The sequence below is a fragment of the Alligator mississippiensis genome, chromosome 1, assembly GCF_030867095.1.
Source record: "Alligator mississippiensis isolate rAllMis1 chromosome 1, rAllMis1, whole genome shotgun sequence".
Taxonomy (NCBI): Eukaryota; Metazoa; Chordata; order Crocodylia; family Alligatoridae; genus Alligator; species Alligator mississippiensis.
Window position 1 is genome coordinate 415,773,492 of NC_081824.1, and position 7,360 is coordinate 415,780,851.

Here is a 7,360-nt window from a genome sequence, read left to right on the forward strand (position 1 = left end):
GCTTTCTAATTGTCTGCCTTGAAGGTCACAAAGTATTGTTAATGCAGTTTCAAATAACAAGAACCTTTTGCCTTCTAGAATTCCCTTTGAGTATATTCTTGGCTGAAATCTATTTTTATGTATATTAATAATAACACGGCTTAGCAACTCTTATTAAAAAATAGGCTTACATGCATTAGTGAAGACACAACACTTCACAAGCCAATATATAATTCATCTGACCTTTCTGATTTTGAGTCTGATGTAGAGGGAACATTAGGTTATAGTTGGTTCCAATATGATTAACAGATATCAATTAGAGACAGAAAGACTTTGACTTTTAAGAGACCTTTATTCCCGGGAGGGTGATAACTCGGAGCCAGTAAAGAGCATGTACAAGTACACCCAAAGCTCTGGGCCTCATGGACAAGGCCTGGGCTCATGGCCTGCAAGGCCTGCCCGTACACTCTAGAGAAAAAAAAAAACAACACAACGAACATAAGGACTATTTACAGCATTTACAGTTCTGCCAGCAGGGACACCCATGGAGGCCTCCGGGGTCAACCCGCATGAGCAAAAGTCCAGGGCCTCGGCCCGCTTGACGCGTCTCTGCGTCTTGAGCAGCTGGTGGCATCACAGTACGAGGATCAGGCGTCCCGCCTTGACCCGGCACAGCGCCCCCTCGAGGGCCCAGCGCTCCTCAAAGGCTGGCACCGTCCGCCGGAGGACAGCGTGCTCAAACTCGAGCGAGAGGCGGGCCTGCACCAGCAGGCGGAAGAGCTGCAGGGCGTCGACCATCCCGGTGCCGCTGAGCTGGTTTCGCCGGCTCTTCAGGGTGGCCATCTTGGCCTGGCCCAGCAGGAAGTTGGCCAGGCTGACCGTGGCCTGCTCGGCCACCCGGTACGGAAAGGAGTGGACGTAGGCGTCTTCGGAGAAGTCCCGGCCCAGCACCCGAAGCAGTGCGCCCAGGGCGGCAAAGAGAGGCTGCAGCTGGGGGTAGTCGAGGAACGTGTGGAAAATGTCCTCGTCCAGCACCTCCGGGCAGAAGGGGCAGGCCGCCGAGGCCGCTGGGTCCAGGTGACGCACAAAGGTGCCGGTGGCCAGGATGCCGTGCACGAGCCACCACTGCAGGTCGCCGGTCTTCTTGGCGATGGGCACCTTATACAGCGTGCGCCACGCCGGGGTCCCAGGCCGCGCCAGGCGCCGCCGCCACGCGGTGTCAGGGCAGCTGGCCAGCACCTGGGCGTGCCAGGTGCACACCACCCACATGTAGAGGCCCTTGCGGGGCAGGGTGCCAAAAGGGCAGCCCGTATTGCTGCTGGGGGGCACCGGGAGCCTGAGCAGCGTGTTGGGCCACTCGGCCAGCTCGCCGGGTACCGCTGGGATGACGGGTAGTGGTGGGAAGGCGTCTTCTGCGGTATCCGCGGCGGGGAGGGGCCGGCGAGTCTGGAGATGGACTTCCAGGGCGGTCACTGCCTCTGTCGGGAGGGAGGCCCTAACGGCCCGCAGAAGCCGCCCCGCGGTGCGGACGGAGCGCATCGCCAGCCGGGCAGCCAGGGCCTCGGGTGACAGCCAGTCCGACCGAGCGGGGTCCAGGAGGTGCTCCAGGCGGGTGGAGCGCGCCTCGACGAGAGCTGTCGTGAGGCTGGCGGAGGCCAGGCTCGGCACGACCCGGTGCAGGGCCGGGTTGTGGACCAGGGGCTCTCGAAGGAGCTGCGGGAACCGCAGGTGCCTGGCCTGGGGACAGAGATGGAAGGCCGCCCGCCAGGCCCGCACCATGCTGCGGTAGAACGGGGGAAGGACCGCCCCGTTCAGGAAGGTGAGGTCCAGTTGAAACAGCTCCCGGTCAAAGCCGAGGCCCCCCACTCGCCGCAGGAATCGGCACGCCAGTTGTCGCCACGGGAGGTGGCCGTCGGTGTACAGGAGCCGCTGGAGGGCCTGCAGCCGATAGGCGGCCACCCTGCTGGCCAGATCGATCAGGCCCTGGCCCCCCTCGCTGGTGGGCAGGTAGAGGGCAGCTCGTGGGAGCCAGTGGCGTCCGTCCCACAGGAAATCTACCAGGAGCCGCTGCAGTCTCTCCAGTAGCTCCGGCGGAGGGTCCAGCACCGCGCAGCGGTGCCACAGGGTCGCCGCCGCCAGGTTATTGATGAAAAGGACGCGCCCCCGGTAGGAAAGGCTGGGCAGGCGCCAGCGCCACCGCTGCAGGCGGGCCTCCGCTCCCTCCTCGAGGCTGTCCCAGTTGCGCGCCATGAAGGTCGTCGGCCCCAGGAACACGCCCAAGACCTTGAGGCCCTCGCGGCGCCAGGCGAGGCCCCCTGGCAAGTCCGGCGGAGGCCTGCCAGTCCATGCGCCAAGCAGCAGAGTGTCACTCTTGCCCCAGTTGATGCGGGCGGAGGAGGCGCGCTCGTAGGCCCGCTGGCAATCCGCCAGAGCCCGCACGTCTTCCCGGGTGGCGAGGAAGACGGTGACGTCGTCCGCATAGGCCGACAGCCGGAGACGAGGGCCAGTGGACGGGCCCGTGGCCGATGGCAGGGCCACCCCACTCAGGCGGCGGCGCAGCGCGTGTAACAGCGGCTCGATGGCCAAGGCGTAGAGCATGCCCGACAGCGGACAGCCCTGGCGAATGCCCCTGCGCGCGGGGAACGGAGCGCAAAGCACCCCGTTCACCTTGAGCAGGCTGGAAATGTCCCGGTACAAGACCCAGAGGGCCCCGGTGAAGAGGGGCCCAAAGCCAAAGGCCTCCAGCATGCGGAAGAGGTAGGCGTGGCCCACGCGGTCAAAGGCCTTCTCCTGGTCGAGAGAGAGGAGGCCGACGTCGAGGCCGAAGAGCTCGCTAGCCGTGAGCAGGTCCCGCAGCAGGAACAGGTTGTCTTGTATGGTCCTGCCCGGCACGCAGTAGCTCTGCTCGGGCCCGGTGAGAGAGGCCATGACCGCGCGGAGGCGGCTGGCCAGCGCTTTGGCCAGAATCTTGTAGTCCGCGCGCAGCAGGGAGACCGGCCGCCAGTTCTTCATGTAGCCCAGGTCTCCCTTCTTGGGCAGCAGGGTCAGCACCGCTCAGCGGCAGCTGATCGGCAAGACCTTGTCGGCGAGGCTCTCCTGGAAGACGCGCAGGAGGCTGGGGCCGAGGAGAGGCCAGAAGGTCTTGTAGAACTCGGCAGGCAGCCCGTCGAGGCCCGGGGCTTTGCCGGAGGCGAGGCCGGCCGTGGCGGCCGCCAGCTCTTCCAGGGACAAGTCCCGCTCTAGCTCGCCGGCCTCCAGGGCATCGAGACGCGGTAGGCCCTCGTGGAGTGCCCGCGTGGCCTCGGGGCATGACGGCTCGGCCGCGAACAGGTCGCGATAGAAGGCGACGGCACGTTCGCGGACTTCGCCCGGCTCTGTAATGACCCGGCCCTCAGGAGTCTTGAGATGGTCCAAGACTTTGCTCGCTGCCCGCCGCCGCTCCAGGTCGAAAAAGAAGCGGGTCGGGGCGTCGGTTTCCACCAGCTCCTGGCAGCGGGCGCGGATCCTCGCGCCGCGGGCCGCGCTCTCCGCCAACTCGCGCAGGCATTTCCTGCGGAGCTGGAGGCTCTCGCTCAGTGCCGCGTCGCTGCCAGCGGCCAGCAGAGCAGCCTCGAGCTCCGCCACGTCCTCCTCCAACTCCCGGATACGGCGGCGCGTCTCGCTTGCGGCCAGCTGGGTGTACTGCTGGCAGAAGGCTCGGGTCTGGACCTTGCCCACGTCCCACCACAGCTTCCAGGAGGAGTGGCTCGGTCTCGCAGCCTCCCACCTCCGCCAAAAGTGGGCAAAGCAGTCCCGGAAATAAGAGTCCTGGAGCAGACTAACGTTCAAACACCAATACGGTGCCCGTGCACAGGCTCTCCCCGGCAGGCTCAGTTCGCTGAAGGCCAGGCCATGATCTGATAGACCCGAGGGAGCGATGCGGCTGCTGCGCAGGAGTGGCAGGTGGTGTCTGGTGATATAAAGGCGGTCGAGGCGAGCCATGGTGAGACCGCCGGCACTCATCTTGGCCCAGGTGTACTGGCGCGCATCGGGATGCAGGGCTCGCCAGACGTCCACGAGGTCTGCCCCCTCCAGGGCAGCTTGCAGCTTGCGAGCGGAGGGCAGGTGGGGCTCAGGCCCTGTGCGGTCGAGGCGCGGGGCAGTGGTGCAGTTGAAATCGCCCCCGAGGAGGAGCAGGTCATCATCCTCGCTAGCGTCGCGCAGGAGGGCAGCCAAGCTCTCAAAAAAAGCGACCCTCCCCTGGCCATCGGAGGGCACATAGATGTTGATAAGCAGCAGACGGTGTTGCGCGAGGGTGACGCGGACGGTCAGCAGGCGGCCGGGGACGACCTCCCGCGGCACCGCCGCGTCAAGCTGCAGCTGCGGCGATAAGTGTCGCGACCCCCGCGCGGAGGTTGGTGCCGTGGCTCAGGAACACCTGTCCTTGCCAGGCAGCCCGCCAGGCCGCCTGGTTGAACCTGTCAGAGTGGGTCTCTTGTAGGAAGGCGATGGCCAGCCTCTTCTGTCGCAGGAGCTCCAGGACGGCCTCGCGCTTCACCGCGTCTCGACAGCCGTTGACGTTGAAGGTGCCAATGGTTGTGGCTGCCATGGGTGTGGGTGTGGGAGAGGAGGAGCAAAGCAGAGTGCGGGTGGAAGAGCGAGCACCCAAGAGCAGAGCAAGGCAATACAGACAGGTCAGGGAAGGCCTACCGTGCCCTACTCTAGTCGAGGGACCCGCCCAGGCCCCACTCCACTCTCACCCTCTGGGCAAGCTTGTCCAGACGGTAGACCATCTGACGAGTGCCCCGATCTTGCTGCATGAGCTTGACTGCCGCCCTGGCAGCCTTGACAAACACTTTGGGGTCCGCACACCACTGGGTGATGTGCCCCGCTACATTTTTCTGCCCCTTGGTTAGCTTCAGCAAGGACAGGAGTCCCCCATAGTCAGGAGGGACCCAGGGGGGCTCCGCCAGCTTTGGGTGGATGTTGCCTACGGAAGAGCGGCGAGGCCGCACCCCTGGCGGGAGCTCGCCCGCAACTGCAGCGTCGACCCCCTCGATGTCCAGGCACATCAGCCGCCTCTCGTCGTCCGAGTCAAGGACCGGCTCCGCGAGGACATTCCCTGTCTTCTTGGGGGGGGGAGGGGCCATCCCGCTCACGACGTCTCTTGCGAGACTCCGAGAGCTGGATCTCCATCTCGCTAACTTCCCCATCTGCTCCGGTAGGCTGGGGCGTGACCAAAGGGGCAGCGGGCTCTCCCGCCACCCCCGGGGCCAGGCCACCGGAAGAGAGACATTCGCCACTATCCCTGCTGCCGCCCGACTCCGGAGGCTGGGGGACAGGCGAGGGGAGGAGGACCCCTGAAGGCCCCTCCCCCCCACCCGCTCAGTCTGCCTCGTCGATGGCTACATCCGACGGGGCGGGTGGTGTGGCAGCCGGAGTGGGGTCCGGCTCTGTAGTGGGGGGGCCCTCAGCACTGGCCGAGGAGGGGTCTGTCAGGGATGGGGTGTCCTGAGAGGACCCCCTCATCTTCCTCTCTTTGTCGGGTGGTTGGGAGGATGCCCGAGCCCCATCATCCGATGAGGCTCCAGCATCGCAGTCCCCGGCCACCCCAGCCACTTCGGCCGGGGCAGGCAGGGGGCAAGGGGAAGCGTCCGCCCCTCCACCCGGTGGGGCTGCTGCACCGAGGGCAGGGGGCGCCACAGACGGGGGAGGGGGCGGTGGGGCCATGGTAGTAGCACCAGCCCCTCGGCTGGACGGTGGCTTCCCACTGGAGACCCCGGTCCCCTGAGATGGAATGGGGGGGGAAGGAGGTCGGGAGGAAGAGCTCCCAGCCTCCCTGGGCCTGCCGTGTGCCCCAGAGGTCGACGCGCCGTCTCTCGGCGCTGCCGCAGGCGGCGATGGTCCGGCCGCCTTGCCCCGAGGGCACTGCGCGGCCAGGTGGGAGGAGCCCCTGCACTTGAAGCACGTGGTCTCTCCCACAGATAGATAATAAACCGCCGCCCCTCGAGTGTGAGGCTCAGGGAGCGAGGCAGCGACTGGGGGCCCTCCTTGAGGAGCATGAAGACCTGCCTCCGAAAGGATAGGACGTGCTTGCCCTGAGGGTTCTTGTTTCCCATCGGCAGGCAGCGAAAAGGACTCGCAGGAACCCCATAGGCCTCGAGTCCCCTGGCCAGCTCCCGTTCGGAAACGTGCGGTGGGACGTTGGAAATCACCACCCTCACTGCCTGAGTCTCTAGGGGCGTGACAGGGTAGTGGATGCCCGCAATGTCCAGGCCCTCCGCACACACCCTGTCAACCAAGGCAGGCTTGCTCAAATAGATCATCGGGACCGTGTTCACGCGCCCCGCGTAGCGGATGGTACGCCATCCCAGGAGGGCGGCCAGAGCCTCCACGCAAGCCTCGAGCCCCACATGGAGAGGGGCATGAACCCTCAGGCCATGAGACAGTGGGAGGTCCCGAGAGACGTCCTCATGCCAGCTGCCAGGCGTAGGAGCCGCCATTCCTCGCCAGGACAGGGTTAAACTGCGAAGCGCAGCAAAAAAAAAAAAAAGCCTCAGGCTGACCCAGGGACTGGGACTGGGAGGGGGCTGAAAACGCCCCAAAATCGGCCTGAGGGGGGGCAGAGCAACCCCGCAGGGGCTCAGGGCAAGCCCCAAGGCAGGGGCAGATGGCAGGGACCAAGGGCAGGGGCCCTGGGGGAGGGAGGCAGCAGAAATCAAAGGGACAACTCAGGCGGGGGTGGGGGAGGGGCAGAGGCAAACGAGGCTGCCAGAGCCCAGGGGAAAAAGGCTCAGAAAGTGGGGGGAAGGGGCAGGGAGGGGGTCCCCAGGGACAGGGTGGGGAGAGGCAAGGGGTTTTTTTTTGGGTGGGGGGACAGGAAAAGGGGGCAGGGTGTGCGAGGCAACGAGCTGAAAGCACCTGAGCTGGAGGAGCTTAGAAGGGCTTCAGCTGCCGGCGGCCATCTTGAAAGAAAGAAAGAAAGAAAGAAATGCTTCACAAATTTGCATGTCATCTTTGCGCAGGGGCCATGCTAATCTTCTCTGTATCGTTCCAATTTTAGTATATGTGCTGCCGAAGCGAGCGCAAAGAAAGAAAGAAAGAAAGAATAGTGCCAAATTCCTAATTATCGGTAAGATTTAATTTGCATATGAATGATCCACAACATTGAGAATGCTATTCATTTTTATATTTTAAATATATATTATATACATATACATATAATTGTTAGACCTCAGATCATCAATAAAATGCAAGTTATACCGTATTTACTTGAATCTAAGATTTTTTCCCTCTCAATTAGCATGGGAAAAAAAGCTTTGTCTTGGATTTGTGTTCCTGCCTAGTGCAGGTAGTGGCTCATACCTGGCTTTGGCCCTCGGCTCCAGGCTGAAGCCAGAGC

General features: G+C 63.6%; 1 non-coding gene across 1 annotated transcript; it reads right to left on the reverse strand.

Moving 5' to 3' along the window:
* Positions 1–6,938: 6,938 nt before the first annotated feature.
* Positions 6,939–7,045, reverse strand: LOC132248005 (U6 spliceosomal RNA). Its single transcript, XR_009459365.1, has one exon. It is a non-coding gene; the product is annotated as a U6 spliceosomal RNA (small nuclear RNA).
* Between the last annotated feature and the right edge of the window lie 315 nt (positions 7,046–7,360).